At 38.2% G+C, this 22,598-nt stretch overlaps 1 protein-coding gene across 1 annotated transcript in view; it reads right to left on the bottom strand.

Moving 5' to 3' along the window:
- The window catches only part of Glis3 (GLIS family zinc finger 3), a 603,766-nt gene extending 588,627 nt beyond the window's left edge, over positions 1-15,139 (bottom strand). Inside the window, exon 1 of the mRNA XM_033757696.1 lies at positions 14,955-15,139. The gene's annotated coding sequence lies outside the window, so the exon portion shown is untranslated. The remainder of the gene's footprint in view (positions 1-14,954) is intronic.
- Positions 15,140-22,598: the final 7,459 nt, after the last annotated feature.

Below are 22,598 nucleotides of genomic sequence, written 5' to 3'. Positions count from 1 at the left end.
TTTTAGTAACTGAAACAACCGACAGACCCAGTGAAGGGGAGATCCAGTGATGGTCTCATCTTCCTCCTAAGAACTGCCTTCTTCTCTGTCTACCTATGTGTCTCAGTGATGCCCATGTTTTTAGACATCCTGAGGTCCCCTGCTGTTGACAGGGCTACTGCTGAGCACTAAATCGCCCTCCCCTGGGCCCACAGTTGCTTGGTCTAAAGATGGGTACCTGGACAGAAACAAGTTAATTACAGTCTTTCTTTGGAATTTTTAAAACTGGAACTGAGAATTAAGTACATCTTCAGTGCACAAGCTTTTAGAGTACTGGTCTCCGCATTCCACAAAAATGACTGTCAAGGTCACCTATGTCCCTCTATGGCCACATACCATGGTCAGTTTTCAAGTTTCATTCTCTCCATTATTCAGCAGCATTTGACACAGTTGATCACTTTCCTCTGGGTGGCTTCTGGAACACCACTCTCACTTGGCTCTCTTTCATCTTGCTGGCTATTCCTTTTCAGGCACCTTTGGAGATTTGTTCCCAGACCCCTAATCTCTGAAGTTCGGAGTGTTCCAGACCTCAGCCTCTGGATCTCTTACATCCTTTACTTATCTTGGGCTATGTTTGATTCTGTTTTCCTCATATGCCACCGTATGGAATACTTTACCATGTAATGATGGTGACTTTGAAAATGTATTTGGTATTGTGGCTGCTTTACTCCAGCTTTACCACATGGTCCACACCCCATTCTCTCTTATAATAATTATTCAAATAGCATTATCATTAGTCTCCCTGCCTTCACTCTTGCCTTCCTGCGCTTAGTAGCCAGAGTGTTTCTACTAAAATACAAGTCAGATCCTGTTATTTTTTCAGTTCAATATTTTCCAATGATCTGTCACCTGAAAGAAAAGTCTAGATCCTACCAATTATCCTGGGTCTACATGGTTGGAATATTGCTACATTTCTGTTCTCTCCTACTACTTCGCCTTTCCTCTATTGCCTCTCTAGCACAACAGTTCCTTTGACTGTCTTTAAATATGTCACACGTGTTCCCACGTTAGCATCTTTGTGTTTGTCCTTCCACCAAGTATACGAATTACTTCCTTCCAAACTTTTACACTTGTCCAAATATCACTAAATATCCCTTCAATGGCTTTTATAAAATAACACAGACAACCTCTACCATCACCACCACCACCCCGCACTCCCTAACCCCTTAGGCAGGTTACTTTTCTCCATAGCAGTTACCACCACCTGGGAAGCCATTTGTGTATTTGTTTATTGTGTGGCTGGGTCCATTCCACTAGAACATGAGCTCCCTGAGAACATACTTTTCCTTGTCACTATGTTCCAGTGTTTAGAAGAACATTACCTGCCATCCAGATAGCTCAAAAACAACAGCAGATTGAGTGAATAAATTAATATGACCACCTAGAACTGTGGGAGGCCATGTTGTCTATTCCATAGAGAAAACCAGTCTGTAATAAGTGAAAACAAAGCGGGCACATCAGGAGGAGTGGAGACCGGGTAGAAGGGACATCCTGGCTGAGCTTGAGCATCTATTGTTCCTTTTGCTCAGGTAAATTCCTGCTCTCCTACAGCTTGGTGACTTCCATGGAGTCTATGGACATTTTGTTTAAGGAACCTTGAAGTTGGACCAAGGATGTATTGCTATATTTAACAAGGATTTAACAAATTCACCAAAATCATATCCAGAGAAGCTATAGTAAGAGCCAGAACTCACGTCTTGGAATTTTAGTCTAGCATCATACTAGAGTTTCTGCTATTCAAAGCCCTTATATGATCACAAGGCCTAAACATGCAAGTGCCCAATTCCACACAAAACAAGGTCCCAGAGAGTGTCAAGAATGAATAGTGTTCTGCTGTTTAAATATTTACTCTCCTCCTCCCAAAGATGTGCAATCAGTTTCCATATAAATGTATAGTATTTTCAGGATCTAGAAAGGAGAAACAAACACATTATCTTTGAGTTCCCACTAATGATTACTTCATGAAGATATTAACAATAGAGTTTTTGAAAAATTATTTGCATAAGTACTGAAGAAACTCTGTATGAAGTTGGGACTGAAAGGAATGTTAGAGGCTACTTTTTTTTTAGACAGGGTCTCACTACATGGATTAAGCTGGCCTTGAACTCACTATGTAGCCTAAGCTGGCCTCAAACTCACTGGGATCTTCCTGTCTCAACCTCCCAAGTGCTGGGATTATAGGCATGCACCACCACACCAGGCTTGCCTGGATAAATCATATGATCCACTCAAGGTAACTTGGCTAGTAGCAGCTCTAGAACCAGAAGCCAGGATACTTTAGTCTATTTGACCTTCAATACAAACTCTTTACCGTACATGATGCCTAATTTTTTTCCTTCTTCCTTTTCCTTTCACTCTTGTCCTAGTTTCTCAGGTCATAGCCACATGTATTCTATTAATACTCTCTCCATTGATAAATTGTAGATAATGGCATTTAGTTGTCTACAAAGAATGTAGTGATACATTTTAAATGAAGTCAGAATAACTTAAGGCCATAAAATGGAAGGTAATATCATATTACCTGTGAATTAAATATAAATCAATCCAAACTCAGAAATTTATAGGCTCATCCATGTGAAAGACTAATAACAGTGGAACATGACACAAAGGCCGAGTTTAAGGCCCACTATGAGTAGACTTTTATATTTCTAGTTTAGAAAAAAAATTGATTATTTTCTTGAATCCAGATTCTTCTTTGTGTTTTCTGCCCAGAACTCTAGACAAGTGTGTAGATAAATTATCTAGCCAAGTGGAAAAACACTAAGCCCTTCTTAATTTTTGATAGCTTTGGGAAGATGAATAGTGTAAGAATAAGAAACAGTTATAACAAAAATCAAGGAAAATATATAATTTAAAAAGGCATTTTGTGGGTACATAGATATATGTGGATGGACAGGCAGAGTCACACATACACATACTAGAATATATGAAATGAAAATTTCTTCAAATTTGTGAGATATATTACAGGTTTTCAGTAATGGAATGTATCACTTTCAGCCATGTGTCCATTCTTGAGTAATGGTACACATTTTGATATTAGGGGAGACAGAACCTATTGGCTCAGCCTAGCACACATCAGGGGATACCCTGACCAGAGGAGGCAAAATATATTCCATGAAATAAGAAAAACACAGTTACTGAAAAGAAAAGTAGAAATGCATTCCCTAGCATAAGAGGAAATGCATGCCTGAAAAGGAGAAATAACTCATGTCCCCTACTGTTCCCTAAACTTACCCTTCATCTTCTCTGGCATTGCATCTTACGTGTTAGGAAATAGCAAAATACAGAACAAAAGAACTTGGATTGGTTTTGAAGACTTGAATTAGACTTTTAGCTCTCTACAACCTTGGGAAAGCCATACATGACTTTATTTATACTTTATTTTTCTCATTTGTAAACTTAACAAGTTTAACAAATTATTGCAAAGATTTCTTCCTGCTTTAGATGCTAAGTATTTACCTTGCAGGCTTGGGTGCTGTCCATGGTTCTACCAATTAAGAATAAAATGATAATAACTACTTCAAAGACTTTAGCGTTTATCTTGGTTAAACAGTAAGATTCTGAATGCACGGACTCAAGTGGCCACTCATACTAGGATGTCCAGAAGCTGTGGCAGAAATCTTGGTTTGGGAATTAGGAAACACAGCACAAAGTTCATCTGTGCTTTTGTCTGTCTGACATTCCCTTACCTTTGTCTATTTAACAGCACCAACTTTCCTTTGGTCAATCCTCTACCACCATCAGCCCATATAATTCAAGTAGGGCTGATCTCCTCCCCACTGCTTGCCCCTCTCACCACTCACTGCTGCAGGGAAGGGCTGTAACTCTGTACAAGGTTCTGAAACCAGCTGATCAAAGCCAATGAGAGTCAGGCCTGAGATTGAAACTAGAATTATCTTTGAAGTACTTTTTCAGCTGAGGTTGATAAACTAACAAAATGTTATCTAGACCTAGTTAGGAAGAAATCCCATGAAAATAAAGACAATGTAGAAAAACTCACGCGTGAGAAATGTACAATCACTAGTCTTTGAGCATCCAGATCAAGCTAGGCCTGAAACCCTAACCCATACTTGAATATTTCAGTTTAATGAATCATTAAATAACAAGTTTCTCTGTCTCCTCCTCTACTTCTTGCTCTTTTCCCTCACCTTGCTCCTACTCTTATTTTCTTAAGTCAGAATAAACTTTGTTTCACTTCTTGAAATTAACAATCTTGACATACAGAATAGTGCCCCAGCTCTGGTAGTCCCAGGTCATTTACCATGTTGCAACTTTTATCCACTCATTTAGAAAATAGTTGGATAAACTAGGCACTTCTGCAATCATTTAGTTCTTTACTGATTCAACATGGATTCTCAAAACTTTCAGGGTGTTTGTTCTTTGAGACAAGGTCTCTCTATGTAAAATTCAGGCTGGCCTTGAACTCACTGGCAATCCTCCTGCCTCAGTCCTCTGAGTGCTAGGATTATAGGTGTGCACCACCATGCCATGGTAAAAGTCCTCTTTCAATGAACTGACTTTTTTCTTTTAATTTCTAATTTTTTTGGCTAGTTTTTGGCTGGATTCTGTCGAGGGATATGGGTAGTTATCCTTAGGATAAAAGTTCAGGTACCAATACTAAGCAAAAAATATGAACCCTGAAATGGTTCCAATCTCCCACAAGAATTTAAATAAGATAAAATTAGGGATTCTGGGCTGCCAGACATTCATAATCTTCCAGTGCCGTGCTAATTTAGATTGGTATGGAGTTGTGCCCATCCAGAATCCCACATTTTTTTTTTTGGTACAATACCCTACTTTTCCTTCTGGGAACTATTTGTGTCCCAATGCATACAGCCTTGTTGGGACTCTAAGTCAAGGTGTTCCACTGTCTTGGCCCGTTTTGTATTGCTATACCATAATGCAACAGTCCAAATAATTTACAAGGAAAATAATCATAATTATCACAGTTTTAAAAGCTGGTAAGCCCAATATCAAAGTGTTGGCATTTGGCAAGAACATTTGCTACTGTGTCATCACATGGTACAAAGCAAGAAGGTGAAGGAGAAACCGAGAGAGAGAACAAAGAGAAAGGGGAGGAGGAGAAGACTAAACTCGGTTTGTTTGTTTTTGTGACAGAATCTTGCTATACAGTGTAGGTTCGTCTTGAACTCACCGTGCCTCCCGGGCTGGCCTCCAACCCATGGCAATCCTCCATCAGCCTCCAGAGCGCTGGGATTACCGGTGTGTGCCACCAGCCATGACTCATCTTTTCTTAGGCTCCCACAATAATCAACCTACTCCTGTGATAACAGCTTTAACCTCTTCATGAAATCAGAACCCTCGTGACCTAGTTACCTCTTAAAAGTTCCACCTCCCAGCAGTACCACAGCACTAAAAATTAAGTGTCCAACACAAGGACTTTGGGGAGCAATTCAAAGCACAGCACCCACCCTTCCTTTTCCAGCTGGTCAAGACTTTCTAGGAAACCTGGGTCAAGTAACACAAGGTTGCAAAAACAGTTCTTGCTAATTCCTTCTTTCTTTACAGCGCAGTGTGAGCAAATTTTTATTTTGAAATAGATACTTTTAAAATTACAGGAAAAGAATAAAAATTCTCACATGCCCTCCACCCACATTTCCCACATGCTAACATTTTACCACTTTTCTTTCACTGTCTTCGTCTCTTTCTGTGCTACCTCTCTAGTTGGATATCACCTATTAACTGTCATCTACCTATTTGTTTTTTAAACCATTTGATAACAAGATGTCATCAAAATACTCTAAACTCTAAATATGTCACTATGTACTTCTTAAAAACAAGGCATTCTCTTACATAACCACAAATAAATTACCAAAATTAGATCAGTAATATTTGTACAATTCCTTCAGTCATCTACAGGTTGTATTTCAATTTTGCCAGTTTGTCTTGGTACTCTTTCTATAGCTGCCTCGTCCTGGTGTGTTTCTCTAAAGGGACAGATCATTATGAATTCTTTCTCTCAAGAGTCCTAAAGTTGCCCTCACTTGGGCCTTTTTAGAAGAACATGCTTATTTTTATATGAGCAAACCTCAATGGAAAGTAAAAGGAAATGAAAATAAAATGTTTGGGAAAATAGATGAACATATTCTAGGTTGAGAAGGCAGGATGACTTCTGCCTGAGTCACTGTCTCCCAGCCACTTCCTGATTTTCAGTTTTCCCTGTTGCTATTTCTTACACAAAATTCCCGCATTTTTTTCATAATGACAGTCAGCAGAGAGAGGAGGTGGTCACTGGTAACAAGGAGTCATTTGTACAAAAGGTACAATTTGAGGACACTTGCATGAGTGAGAACTGAGGAAGGAAATGTAAGATGCTTGGAAGAGAAGACATTTAGAGCCCAGTAGAACTTCGGGGATGACCCAAGCCAGTGTATCCCAAAGTGTGGCACACGAGATACCTTCAGGTGGTGTACTGCCAGATCTTTAAATAAAATTAAATTATACAACAAATAAATCACCCATCTGAAATTATCTGTTGAGTTATTTTAGTTTATTATATACAACAATTCAGCTTATATAGTTATTAAAACTTCTCTAACTACTGCTTATTTTAATAAAGAGAGTAGGCTTTTGACTCAGTCTTTAATAGGTAGTGGCCTCTTTAGCATTAAATAAAATGGTTTTATTTTTCACTGTGATCCTGAAAAGTGGTACTGATTTTTAATTTGTGACAGTGATATTGTTTCTTTTAAATTCATTCCTTTAAGAAAAAGGAAATGAGTTTAAAGAAAATCTTAGGTAAATACAGTGACATCAATAGTACATATATATATATGGAAAACCTTAGGGAGGTTGTCTGCCAAATACTGAAGCCAGGAAAACACTGAAGTAGATTGAGTGAACTTCGATTTAAATGTGATGTGGATATATGCATGCATGTGGTGAGAAAAACTCAGAGATGGGGCGATGTTAAGACCTAAGCCTGTCACCTACGGCTCGTATAATTAATTCCCCAGAACAGGCAGATCCACGAGCTCCTGTGATCAGGGTTAGAGTTGACAGGCATCAGTGTCACATCTCTCAGGCATCTACTTCCATCTGTATAACATCCAACCTACAGCGTGGTCAAAATCAGGGCATTTCCTCCTAGCTTTCTCCGAGGAAACAGAAGCCAGGGATTTCCCATGACTTACAGATTTTCACCAGGCATGTCGGTGCATGCCTGTGATCCCAGTGCTTGTAAGGCTAAGGCAGGAAGATCACAGCCAGTCCAGAGGCAGCTTGGGCTATTTAGTGTTTGAGGACTGCTTGAACTATGAGTAAGACCTTGTCTCAAAAAATAAATAAATCAGATTTTTATTACATTTTATTTTTAATGACTCCTTTTTACTTTTTAATTTCTGTGTATTAGTTATATTAGTGTAGTTATATTAGTCCATAAATGTATATTAGCTATTTTTGCAGATTCACGCTTGCAGGTAACATACTTCAGTTATATCCAGCTCCTTTCTCTTCTAATAGCCACCTTCTACTTTTATGTCATCTCTCTGTTTGGGATTTTTTTGCTTTAGATTCCACATATGAGAGAAAACGTAATATTTATCTTTCTGAGTCTGGCTTAATTTCCTTTATAGTATGATCTCTAGTTTCGTTCATTTTCTTGAAAATAACATGATTTTAATTTTCTTTGTGGTAGTATAATATTTCCACTGCATATGTACACAACTTTTTTATTCTTTTATCTGTTGATGGGTAGTTAGGTTGATTCCATACCTTAGCTTTTGTGGGTTGAGCACAATAAACACAGGTATGCATGCATCTCTATAGTATGCTGGTTTTATATCTCTGGAGAATACACCAAGGAGGGGAATAACTAGATCAAATGTTAACTCGATTGTTAGTTTTTTTGAAAGACCTCCATAACTGATTTCCCTAGTGGCTGTACTAACTTACATTCCCACCAACAGTATAAAAACGTTGCTTTCCCCCACATCCTTACCAGAATTTATTATTTTTTGCATTCTTGATGAGAGCCATTCTGAATGGGGTGAGATGGAATCTTGATATAGTTTTGATTCACATTTACCTGATGGCTAAAGAAGTAGAACTTTTTTATTTATCATTGACTCTGTGTCTCTTCTCTTGAGAAATGTTGTAGTCAGTGTTTTGTAAGTAAAACAGATTTAACGCAGGACACAGAAATTCATAAGATTAGCTGACAATATCCACCCAAAGAGTCAAATGTAGAAGAGTGCAAGAGATCTGCCCACATGATAGAGATCTGGAGAGTCCAGCTGAGAGCCTGGAGCCTAGGGAAATGTCATGTATGAGTCCAATGAATCTGGGATGGAAGACTGAATTATATGTTCCAGAAAGCCCAATGGCCTGTGCTGGTGGGTAGAGTCCAGTGGGGAGGTCAAATAGCCAGTGCTGGAAGCTGACATTCAAGGTGAAGACCAGAGCTCCTCCAAAGAGAACAGCCAAAGCCCCTCCAAGGAAAATCAGCCTCAATGAAGCTCTTCCAAGGAATATAAGCATGAAATCTTCACCTCCTATTCTCCTTTTATATCACTCCTACAACAATCTTAAGTACATCTTCCATACCCAGAACCACACTGACTCAATTCAGCTGGGCATTCCCATTCAACTTGATCATATGAACCACCACACAAGGTATCTGTTCATTTGCCTATTCATTAATTGGGGTTTTTAGCAGTGGTGATGCTAAGGTTTCAAGTTCCTTATATATATTCTGAATATTAATTCTCTGTCACAAAAGAAACTGGCAAAGAAATTTTCTTCCATTCAGTAGACTGTCACTTGTTTTCTTTGCTTTCCAACTTGATCTGATCTTATTTGTCCATTCCTGCTTGGTTTTCTGTGCTGTTAGAGTCCTACTCAGGAAGCCTTTGCCTGTGTCTATAACTTCAAGTGTTTTCTCTATGTTTTCTTGTAGCAGGTGTAAAGTTTCAGATCTTGTATTAGGTCTCTGATCCATTTGGAAGTGATTTTTGTATAGGATAAAAGATAGGTATCTACTTTCAGTCATCTGGTTTTCTCAGTCCCATGTATTAAAGAGGCTATGTTTTCTACAATATATGGTTATGACCCCTTTGTCAGGAATCAGGTAGCTATAGTTGCATAGGTTTGTTTCTGTGCCCTTTATTCTACTCCACTGGTCTACATGTCTGTTTTTATACCAGTACCATGCTACTTTTGTTACTATAGCTGTGTATACTATGTTTTAAAATTGGGCATTATGATACCTCTAGCAGTTGACACAATTTTCTATTTGTGACTAAAAAGAGCATAATCCTGTAAGAATGAAGGAAATTTGTATATAATATGTACATTTTTAGTCTAATGGTAAAAACTCGATATTAATTAAGATATTGGTCAATAACTTGAGCATACAGTTTACCTTTACTCTGCAGCCAGTATGTGCAAATTATGACCAATAATATATGAAGCTTTGATTGTGATCAACAAATGTTTATTAAACACCAAAATACATTCCAAGAACTGCGTTAGGTGTGGTGGAAAGATAAACAAGATGGTCTCTTTCCCCAAGGCATTCACATGTTGTAGAAATTAAATATGAGGCATAGTATAATTACAAAATTTGTTATAATTCATAGTTTCACTTTGAATTGTATAATTCTTACAGAAATGTTGTGATGTATGATATTATTATTCCCACTTTATAAAAAAAGGAACCTAAAGTCTATTCAAATTGTTTGACTTTCCCAAGGTCATTAATAGCAAGATTAAGCTACAGAAAAAGGTTTTCAATTAAGAAATCTTAATATAGCAGCCATTCAAAACTATTCCTCTCGGATATCCGCCCTGGCTCTAACAAAACAACATGTGGCAAGTTAGTACTCCTTTAATTGAGAACAACTAAAAAACTAAAAATGTGTGCACCTATAAGCTCAGCACTTGGGAAGCTGAGGCAGGAAGACCCCAGCAAGATTGAGGCCACCCTGGACTACATAGTGAGACCCTGTCTCAAAAAAACAAAAACAAAAAGGAATAACTAGAAAATACAATGATAACATCTATTTGAAGGCATCTGATCTATTCAAAGTTGTGATAAAATCTGTACTTGAGAGTATAACAGAGATGAGGGATCTTCAAAAATGTGGCCAACTAAACAAAGAAACAATACAGGAAATTGATGAACCCAAAAGTGCTGCAGGGGGACAGAGAAGGGGCGAAATCCACAAACTCCTGGCCAGACTGATTAAAAGAAAAGGACAAGACACAAGTTAGCCATAGTAGAAGTAAAAATAAGATATCATTGCAGATCTAAAAGACATTAAGAGGGGCCAGGGATTTAGCTCAGTGGCACTGCGCCTGCCTTGCAAGCCCAAGGTCCCGAATTCGACCACTGGTACCCACCCGCTCAAAAAACTAAGACTAAAAGACATTGGGAAAACAAGGCCCCTGCGAGTTCAAGGCCAGCCTGGACTACATAGTGAGAACTCATCTCTCTCATTCTACTCATTCATTCATTCATAAATAAATACCATGCACAACCTCTCTTAAACCTTTAAGTCACACACTCTAATCCCAGGGTGTGAGAGGCTGAGGCAAGGCAAGAGGATGACCACAAGCTTAAGGCCAGCCTGAACTACTTAGGGTGTTCAAAGCCAGGCTGAACTACCAACTAAGACACTGTCTCGACAACAGCCAAGAATAACTAACTAAATAAATAAATGCTATTAAGTAGTTTAATTGTTGAGGGAGTAATAAAAAAACTGCCTACACATTCAGCCTAGATGATAATTTCCTTCCTCAATACCTGAGGCCCACTGAATCTATAGAAGCCCATCCCACAGGGCCCACTATTTATTTATATTTTTTCTATTTATGTTTTAAATCAGACTTGTGGTGTATTGAGATTTGAATTTTGTATAATTCTAGAAACAAGGTTGTGTACCTAGCCCTGACATTTGGGTATGAATGAACAGAAACATGGATCATAAGAGCTCTGTGATGAACTTGTGATAAGGAAATAATGCCCAATAAGGCAGGCCTTTGCCTTTGGGGCTCCCTACATGTTTCTGCCATAAAATGTTCTGCTCGAGAAATGTAACTGGTTGTTGCTGTACCATGTTCCTAACCAGTGTGTCAAGGTGCTCTGTTCAAACTATGTAACTGTACCTGCTGCACCTTTCTACATAAAGTTTCAAGAATATTCTGTTAACAAAAGAATATAAGGCTATTTTATCAAGAAATGTATGTCAGAAAACTTGCCAACATAGGTGAAATAGACAAATTCACTCAATGATATAAATTACCAAAAACTGTTCTGTATTCCTTGACCTCATTTTTAATTTTCTACGTTTATTGGTATGTACCTGTAGTACATAATGATTGCGTTCATCATGGGGACTCGGTGAGTGTACAAAACACATCCAAATTCCCCTCACTTCCCCTTCCTCTCCCCTCAGTCCCCCTTCCTTACCTCTTGGCCCCCTTCCAACTTTCGAAAGATCTACCTCCCCTGTTTCCCATTAGGTATCTAAATTACCAAAATTCATCTGAGAGGAAATAGAAAGTTTGAGTAGCTCAATACCAATTAAAGAAATTTAATTCATACTTAACAACTTCTCACAAAGAAATTTAAAGCCCAGATGGCATCGTTGAATAACAATGAATATTTAATGAAATGATACTAATCTTACACACATTTTTTTCAGAAAATAGAGGAGGAAACATCAATTCGTTTGAACAGATACTACTCTGAATGCAAAACCAGATTGTTATTGTAAAAACAGATATAGAATTACAGAGCATTATTCCCTATGATATAAATGTATAGTTTAAGCCAATGTTAGCAAATTTAAATTGACAATATAAAAGAGGGGGTCCTGACCAACAGAGTTTATCCTGGGAATGCAAGTCAGTCTATCAATCAGGACCCAAGCAAGAAAGACAAATCATACAGAAATTTGAACAAGGAAAGTTTGATGTAATGAATTATTAATTCTAGTAGAGGAGCAGTTACACAGCTGTAAAGATACTGCTAGAGAATATACTAGCTCTGAGGAAAGTACCCAACTATGGATAAACTTAGAAGGTTCTCTCTTCACAGCTGAGTTAGACCAAACTGGAAAAAATATGAGGGTGGCACATGGGGTGGTCAAAAGCTCAGAGTTACACAGGTGAGAATTTGTCCACATTTGCCAGGAAAGCAAGAAACATGCTTCTGAAATTCAGGTGAGCCAAAATCAATAGGTAGGCACAGAGAAGAGTCAAGCACCAGGAATCCAGTCACTCTCACAGCAGCACAAGGTCTTGGGCACCAAGTGTCTCCATAGGAGGATCTGCTGAATGCCTCTTCTGGGCCAGAGCAGGGCAGAGAAGAGAGCAAACATATCCTTCACAAGTGAAATAAAGACATTTCCAGGTTAAGGAAATTCATTGCCACAAGACCTATACTACAGAAACATTAAAAAGAATTCTCCAGGAAAAAGAACGGTGATCCCAGGCAGAAATACAGAATGTAGAAAGGAATTATGTATAAGTAAGGTAAGGCAAGACTATCGTATATGCAAAAAATGCTAGAATTACCATTAGACTTATGTAAAATCTAAATGCATGACAACATAAACATCAAAGGTAAATGGAGTTTATATGTTCCTATCACCATGTGATAAGTACTGAAGAATATTAGACACCAACCAATAAATAAAAAATGAATGTAGTAATCTCCAATTTAACCACTAACGGAATAGTTTAAAAGTATGCAAACATCAGATTAGTATAATTAAAAATATTATATTAATCCTAAAGTACATAATAGAGACCATAAAAGGACTGACATATAAATTGAAATAAATCCAAATATTAAACACAACTAATTAAATACTCCAATGTAAAAACCTGATATTTTTATTGTGAAAATAAAATAAAAATCCAACTATTAGTTGCTTTTAAAATACATGTTTTAAATATTGGCATAGAAGATTTCAAAGATGTATTTCATATATATCATGTAAACAAAACTGAAAATAAAACTGGTAAGACTAGCCAGCTGTGACAGCACATGCCTGTAATCCCAGCACTTAGGAGGCTGAGGCAGGAGGATCTTCAAGTTTTTCTGCCAGCCTAGGCTATATAGTGAGTTCAAACCAGCCTGAACTACATAGCAAGACCTTGTTTCAAAAACACAAAAAATTAAATACATAAATAAAACTAGTATAACTATAATATTGAACAAATAAGGTTTTTAGATAAAAACATGTACAGTGATTAAAAGTGATACTAAACTTATGTGTGATATTAAGTAATACTAAGATTGATATTTCATAAACATTGACCTTTGTCAATATATCACAAAATTATAGCTATTCTCAAGTTTCACATACCTAACAATATAGCTCTAAAGTACATAAAGCAAATAAGCACTAACGAAGAAATAGATAAACCCATAACTGGCACATGTCTTTAATTCCAGCCCTCTAGGAAGATGAGGCAGGAGGACTGAAAGTTTGAGCCCAGTATGGGCAACTTAGTGACTCAGTGAGACCTTGTTTCAAAATAAACTATATTTTTAAAGGAGGAGGGGCTAGGGATGTAGCTCAGTAACACACACACACACACACACACACACACACACACACACACAGGAGTTGCTCATGAGTCCTTGGGGAAACACATTAAACCACAATGAAATACATTACACACCCAACAGAATGGCCCAAAGTTATGTTTTGTAAATCTGATAGTACAATCCTAGACCAGTTTCTCCTCTGATAATATCAAATTTATATATGGGAGGTATTCCAGACATGTTCTTAGGAGAACATCTATGGGTGTGAGGAGGACAGAACTGGACAGAGGGAACAATCTGGCTACAACAGAAGCCCAGTTCGTCTCTTAGGTGTGCTTGAGCTCGGATGGGGAAGCTGCTCTCCCGGGCATTGCTGCACCACGGATAACTACGATCATATTACACCTGACACCATCAACACCACCACCTCAGATCAGTCAGCGCAGGCGGCGGCTCCACAAGAAGGAGTACGACTTTGGGTCCAGAATCCTCATCTGCTTGAGGGCAGCTGTCGTGGATTTCGGCAGGAAGCTGCCAGCCACCAGTACTACTGACAACGAAGTGATGGAGGGCTTCAGTCCTCAGCAGGCTCTAGGTGAAGTACCACAGAACATCCGCCAAACATCCAGTCCTGATGCAGACGGGTTGAACGAACTCCCACACCGCTGCTGAGAGCGTAGTGTGGTACAGTCACTTGGGAGAACTGAAGTTTCCAACAAGTGCTGAACACGCGGCTCACCACCCAGCACTCCCCCACACGGCTATATTCCCGACAAATTCAGGTAAGTACCGAAAGAGGTACACGAATGTGTGTGCCAGGACTGTGTAATCATTAGCAACTGGAGACAACCTAAATATCTGTCATGCGTATACAGTACACACTTTATATTTTTGTCCTTCAAGAGCATCGTTCCTTTATCTTTCCTAACAATATTGTGTAATTATTAACTTTATTTTATATTCAAAAATAATAAATGTAAAAATATAACCCTTTCCCAGTATTTTATAATTGTAAACAAGGATAAGTGAATTAGGAAACGGAACCCTGACATACATGGGAAACGTCAAAACCATGGAATAGTAAGCTGAGTAATACCATTTGCAAAACAATTTCTAGATCATAGATCCAGCATTACAAGAGTTTAGAGAAGAGGATACAGTCAGAGACAGCTTTTTGGAGGGGATGGGCTTGTTTAAGGTTTAGTTAAACAGAGATGTAAAGCTGCTATTTGCTTACCTAAAACTCATTTTCCATTTCTTAGTAAGGTAGAACAAACTTTTGCATCCAACCTTATAGCGAGGTATGACCAGATAGCTATGTGTTCTCTGTGAAATTACAACAGGAAGTACTGTATGGAGCCTCCAGGAAATATCGAAAAGGTAGAAGACTCACCCGAGCAATGAAATCACCTTGCCTTTTCTTCCTTCCTGTTTTCTGACATATGGACGTGATGTCTGGTGCTCCATCAGCCACTTTGAACCATGAGGCTGCTCGCTTAGCAGAGTAGAGAGGAAGTTAGGATCCTGGAGTGTTGATAGAGAGCACCGACAAGGGTTGCAACATTTGAATTTGTTTTCCTAAGAAAAAAATAGATCCTTAAGCATTTTGTAATATCCAGATGAGCTAGTGCTAACTTAAACAGAAAGAAGGAATTCCCAACTAGGTATTAAAATGTGATACAGACACAGTGGTGTGTTACCTTCAGTCAGCACGTAAGAGCCAACTGTTAAATTTTCAGAAATATCCGTGAGTTGTTTGTTAAATATTTCCATAAAAAATAAAATTATATAAACACAAACCTAAATAAACTACATACAAAATAAAGGTAATAAAGACACACTACTTCCTGCTTATTTTTGCTACCTTTTGCTATTTTGATGCCCTTGAGGTTATTTGCATTTGTCCTATCTGTATGGTAGAAATATTATATAATGGTGTATTACTGTGTGTCTCTTCCTGACTCCACACTGACTGGCTTCACATTGTCACCTGGGAGCAATTCATCGTGGAATTTGGGAAAGACTGGATATCAGGGTTTTAGTTTTGCTTTGTTTCCCAGAGAGCGTGTTGGTAAACATTTACCAAGCACTGCTGTGTGAAGTCAGTGCTAATCCTTGTGGGGTGCTTTCGTAATAGCAACATACTGGAAACAAAGCAAATGTCCATCAGCAGGGAGATATTCAGACCATGAATATTCTGCAGCAGTTCAAAGGAATGAGGAAGAATCCTGTGTGCTAATGTCTACACAGAGGAGTATTTGGCAGGAATGAGAAGAGTTTCTATATTGTGGTGCTGAGTAATCACCAGGGTGTGCTGTTTAACGAACAAAGTGAAGCACCATGGAACACGGTGTGTAAAATGCCACCCTTGTGGAATAAAGGGGAGGGGGATATGAATACACACACACACACACACAAAATATAAGCAAGTACACATTTTCCAAAATAAAGCAACAGAAGAATAAACCAAACACTAACAGATACTTCACTGATTATCAGTTACCCTCACAGGGAACGAAGTAAAGGAAGAAAAGAGATGGAGATTAAAGGGAAACTTCTCTGGTGAGGCTGTTCTATAGTTTTCACAGAGCCATGTAAATGTTGTACATTATTTTTAAAATTTTAAAAAGCAATTTCTGAAATCTGAAAACAAATAAAACAATATGACCCTAACTGTAAGTCAAACGGAAGGAATAATCACTTAGGGAAAAGTACTATGTCAAGTAATTTTTAAAGACAATAATTTAATCACGTATCTCTAATGGTGTAGGTCTTGGAGCCATAAGAAGCACACACACAAAAAAATGATAAGCTGTATTCAGTGATTCCATTATTAGAAATAATATGGTCTTGTTTTTTAAAATTTTTATGTGTATGTTACAGGAAATAGGAACTTGGATTAATGTCTTTTAAGAGCCAGGATTTTCAAAATAAAGGAATATAAGAATATTTTACAACTCCATGAAAAACCATGTAGTCTTAAATCTGAATCACTTCATCTTCCATTAGAATGGATGTTATTTTGTAAAGTAGAGTTTAAAAAGCAGAAAATAATAAATTTTTCAAGAGTGTAGAGAAATTGGACTTTTTGTGTATTACTGCTAAGAACATAAAATGGTGCAGCCACTGTAGAAAACAGTAGGGCAGTTTCTACAAAAAACTAAACAGAACTACCATGTGCTCCAGTAATTACACTTCTGGGTGTATAACCCAAGGAATTTAAAGCAGCGACTGACACAGATATTTGTATACTTATGTTCATAGCATCATTATTCACAGCAGCCAAAAGGTAGAAGGAACTTAAGTGTGTCGACCAGAGGATAAATAAAGAAAATCATACACACAGAAGAACATTATTCAGCCTTAAAAAGGAAGGAAATTCTGACACATGCTTGAACATTCATGACATCATACTAAGTGAATTAAACCTTTCATAAAAGGACAAATAGAAACAAAGTAAAACTGGGGTTACTGGATTAGGGGCATGAGGGGGGAGAAGAGAGAGGTAGTATAAATGGGTACAGAGTTTCAATTTGAGAAGATAAAAACGTCCTGGGTATGGGTGGTGTTGACATTACAGAACAATGTGAATGTACTATTACTACTAAATTTATCATTGAAAGTGGTTATGTATATTATACACAATAAAGACTGAATTAAAAATAATGAAGTGTTTTTAAAGGGGGAGGAGAGGAGGGGTGAAGGGAGGGCAGGGACGAGGGGGAAAAATGAGAACCAAGACCTGGCATGTAAAGGTACAAGATCCCAGTAATGAATGTAACTGTACTATATACCTAAAATGTACCAATAACATCAATGAGGAAAAAAATCAAAATAAATAAATTAATTAATTAAAAAATAATGATAGGAAATTTATTTGTATTTTACTTCGCATAATAAAATGCTTATTTCTCAACCCTGCCCATGGAAAAGACCTAGAAATAATGACAACCTCATAGCAATGAGCCCCTATCACCAAGATTGTAATTAAATATAATTCCCTGCAAAAGAACCCTGCATTCTTTGACAAATGGCCAATTCCAGTCCCAGGGCAAGAAATATGCAAAATGGCTTTTGAAATATCTCACTGGGCCAGAAAATAAGAATACTACTAAGATAAAGGTGTGTTGAAAAGACAGAAGACAAAATGAAAGGACTCCTATTGGCCAAAGATGGACTGGAATATAGAAATCCATCCAACACATACAAAATCCATGTGTTTATAATACATTAAAGAAAAGAACCTCAGCAGTTCCCACTGGAATTTGCTAAGGCAACTTCTGAATTCACATTGAGAAAGCAGCAAAAGAAAAGAATTAAGGACTTATCTTCTTTGCTCTACACAAATTCTATTGCCAACCAGTTGATTCCAGCAAATGAATCCAGAAGAAATGATAGGATGAGAATGAATTAGCCATTAAAATGGCGCACACCTGTAGTCTGAGCACTCAGGAGGCTGAGGCAGGAGGATCAATACGAATTCGAGGCCAGGCTGAGCTACACAGTGAGTTCAAGGCCAACATCAATGACACAGCAAGATCCTGTTTCAAAATAAAACCACCTCCCACCAAAAATAGAACAAGTTAAATAAATGATCTTAAACAACTACTACCAACAGATGTTAAAACCATATGTGAAAGATCAATAGTGAATATGTCATACATGAATCAAGCTGACAGATAAGAAAGAATCCACTTGTTCAATCATAGCATTACCAGACAGCAACCCTCTAGTTCTGAGTACCAGCGAATAGGAAACAGTGAGGATAGAGGAACAAATTAATTGCCACCATGAAGAAGCAACCAGCCAAATCCCAGAATGTAGGGAGTTTTTGTAGGCCTCAATCATTAACAAGTAAAGGAGACAAGGAAGGTTAGTTGTAGAATAAAAAAAGTACAAATAAAAAGAAACTTTAAAAATTAACAATCAGAAATAATGTGAGGACTTATCTATGTTCCAATGTCCATTTGGTTATCATCTGTCACTCTGGCTGCAACTTGCCTGTGGCCTTCATAGTTGAAATCTGCAGCTATAAAGTTACTGTATTCTGACCTATCTCTCTGCTTGGTTAGGGGTGTTCAAGACACAGCTTCAACCTTATCCCAGCTGCTGCTGGTAACAAAACTGCAAGTTTCTGCACTGGGCCAACTCATGCAGGATCGCCCAGACTCTAAGGAAGGCCATTTTACACTATTATGGCCACCTGTGGCTCTCCACTCAGCATCCCAGGCACCAGAAACTGGCGCTGACTAGGAAATGAAATTTCAGTGCCTCTCTCTGTTTGACCACCCCGCCCTGCCACACTTGCATTGGATGAGACTGCGCCCCAGGTGTTAAGGGGTATCCTAGGAGGTCACCTCCTAGCTGGGGAGTAGGACACAAGTGACACCCTCTTTTCTCTAATTTATGTACAATCACTTTCTGGATGAAGCCCAGAGAAAAGACTCCCTTTCTTCTTTCCACCATGTCTTTGACCAGAGAGTGGTAAGGTTTTCTTCTCATTTCCCTATGTCTTTTGTTTTGTTTTGTTGTTGTAGTTCAAATTGGCCTTGAACTCACTGTGTAGCCCAGGCTGGCCTTGAATTCACCCTCAAGCCTCCCAAGTGCTGGGATTACAGGCATGCACAACCACGCCCAGCTTTCCCTTATCTCTTACTACCTGCTGTTACAGAAGATGAATGGTTTAGATGGAGGAGAATCTTTTTTATGCTACAGAATTCTATGAGATGGATCTTCCTGGCAGGGCTATTGATATTCTTATAGGACGGTGAAAGACTATGGAACACTCTTTCTCACAACAGTAGTCTTTCTCGCTTCTTAATTCTAAATCTCAGCATAAAGGGAATGTTACCATATTTTAAAAATTATTTTTGTAACAAGTCCTAATTGTCCATGTGTATGAATATCTCAGCCTAGTAGGACAAAGAGCACGTATTCAGAGAGACAAAGGGAAAAAATCATTGATAATTTTCATAGTATTACTCTTAAACATACACAGCAAAGTAGAATTGTAGGATGTATGTTTTATGTTTCCAAGAATACAAGTAATAAATGATTACATCTTCATTATAAAAAAACACCCTGTCCATCATCTTATAACTTATTTTTGCCATTTCAAAACAGAGTCCTGTGTGTATTTACCATTTTCCAATGTAATATAATTTCCCATGTAATTCCAACGCAATCCAATACTCTACTAAAATATGCATTTCATTTCCTGAGTGGTGATCTTTTGTCCAGTGTGTTTATGCACTTAATCTGCACCCAGTCTATTTTACTAGATAGTTGTTTCCAACTGACCTGGGAAAAACAGCCCTTGTACACATCTTTGGGTATTTTGAGGGAATACATGTCTAGAAGTGGAATGCTAAAGAACACAAGCAGATTTGAAAAAGGATGTTAAAAATTGCCTAATTATCCTCAGAAGTCACAGTATTTTAAAGATCTATCAGCAGGGAGATCTTGTGCTCATTTCTCCATATTTTCTCAAGGTATAAAATTTGTAATACTGTAAATTAAATGTTTTTTATGTTTTAAACCTTTTATATTAAAACATCTTTTCCCAGTTGGCAAACATTGCCTTGAATTTTATCTATTTGAGTTCTAATGGGACTGAAACTTTTTCATATTTCAAATATATGTTGGCCATTGTATTCATTACTCTAAATGGTATCTTCAGATGAGGCAACTGAGATTCAGCGAGGCTAAAGGACATGGTCAAGGACACACTGTGTGTGCAAAGATTTTTTTTTTCACATCCTAAAATGAAATGGAATTGTTGTTGATTTCTTTTTTTTTTTTCTTTTTTGGTACCAGGGATCAAACTCAGGTCCTTGGGCTTGTGAAGCAGGCGCCAGAACCACTGAGCTAAATCCCCAGCTGCTGGGTGGAGTCCAATAGTTCAAGGACATCTAACTAGTACTAAGTTTCTTCCAGCCAAGTCATTTTCGTAAAATATTGGCTGGAGAATTATCACGAAGGTTTAATGATTAACAGTCTTTTTTCTCTTTGGTTTATAATTCCAAGATAAAGTAGGCTGAGATTGGACGATACAGAGGGGATTGCTAAATCTGGTGTCTGGATATGCTGACAGCATCCTTCCCACACCATCATTCGTGGAATCTGCATCGCTGAGAAACTGAAGGAGACTGGTGCCCATGACCTCCTCTACCAACCAAGCATGAGACGAAGCAACCAGCCACATCTATTTCATGGCAGCGTACTACTACCAGCAGACTATTTCAAGAGACACTCAGAAGCCAGTGCTTCACTCTTCATTCCCAAATGCCTTTTTTTATTTATATAGGGCCAGTCTGTCACCTGCTCATTTAACCTTGTGTGACAAAGTCAAAGTCTCCTTCCTTTAATAAGTGGAGAATCCATGAGTCAACATTTTAAAAAAGGAAACAATAGTACAGAAAACCCAACGAGTTTCGTGAATGTTGAGAAAGAAGAAGAGGAGGAGGAGAAAGAATATTAGCAAACTGTAATCGATAAATATTAGCTGAAGGTTTGTGTGGATTAAGGAATATGAAGGACTGGAGGAAAAAGAGGAAGACATTAACAATTGTCAGAAGAAAAATAATCCTAGCATTTCCTCCTATTTAGCTCCAAGGACTTACCCAAGAGAGTGATTTGTTTTCCTTCCCCAAGAAGGCAGTCAAGTGTCCCTTAGGTAGAGTTTAAGAGGAAAGTGGCTTTTAACTCTTGTCCAATCTAAGATCAACTGTGTCCATGACTTTTTTAGGCCAAGAAAGTAAAGAAGAACACAAGTCCTCATGGTCTGAAACTTCCTGCAACCTCCCTGTTCCCTACAGGAATGTAGGCAGTCACTTCATCTCTTGATGCCTCTGTCTGCTCAGCTGTATGATGAGGATGATGAAGCACAATATCTCAGCTGATTTTTCTAGAAGCCCCATGAGGTAGGTATTATCCCTGCTCCACTGAACTGTTGAGTTGACCAAAAGAATTATTGTGTGTAAAGTGCTCAGAACTATGGAAATTCCTCAGAAAACAGAGATTCCATTTGACCCGCCAAAAGAGTCAAAAGATATCCTATTACAGAGATACATGCATGACCTTGTTCAGCGATGTAAACCTCTTAGATCTTTCAATGATACACACAACCTGCAGTGAGATTCCTGTCACAGGTACACCACCACTGCCCTAGTTTATAACACCACAATTCATAATAGTTAAATCTTGGAAGCAGCCCACATGCCCATCAACAGAAGAATGGACAAAGAAAATGTGACATACAGACACATTATGTATGACTTGGCCAAAACGAAAGACAAACTGGAATCATTTAAAGGAAAATGGATACACCTTAAGACCATAACATTAAGTAAAATAAATCAGACCCAGACAGTATCGCATGCCTTTTCCTAAATGAGAAACCCAAATTATGCATAACTTAGAAGCAAAATAACAAATAAATGATAATGTTACAGGAAATACTACCAGAGATGAAATATGAAATATTTTCTCTCCCAACCTGTTAACTATATGATACACAGAATTCTTGTTCTCTAGAAATTGAAGAATAAGCCCTAGGAACAACGGGGGTTAAGAGCAGAAAGATATTTATTGACAGGAAAGTTCCTGAGAGGTAGGAAGGGTCCTGAGCAGAGAGCCTGGGGAACCCACTTACAGAGGAGTTTTACAGGGGGGTGGTTTACAGAATGTGGGCCAAAGCCACGAGCATCCCGTAAGGTTACAAGTATAGTCACTCAGGTAATGGTGGTCCAATTGAGAAACAAGCCACGTAACACCTGTGGATGGAAAGAACAGAGATTCTCCTAGGAAGTGGGGGGTCCAGAGGTGATTGGTCACCCACCAGGGTGGTCAATATCTCTCTAGACTTCATTATGCCCAGCGTTTGCTCTTTGAGGAAGTATGCAGGTCTAGTCATCTTGTTTTTTTTTATTGAGTTTATTGGTACATTTTAGGTACACAGTGCAGTCACATTCATCATTGGGATCTTGTACCTTTACATGACAGGTCTTGGTTCTCATTAGGTCACATTAGAGGTACA

Source organism: Fukomys damarensis, unplaced genomic scaffold (assembly GCF_012274545.1).
Source record: "Fukomys damarensis isolate Sample0158 unplaced genomic scaffold, DMR_v1.0_HiC HiC_scaffold_31, whole genome shotgun sequence".
Taxonomy (NCBI): domain Eukaryota; kingdom Metazoa; phylum Chordata; class Mammalia; order Rodentia; family Bathyergidae; genus Fukomys; species Fukomys damarensis.
This window is presented reverse-complemented; position numbering and strand designations above follow the sequence as displayed.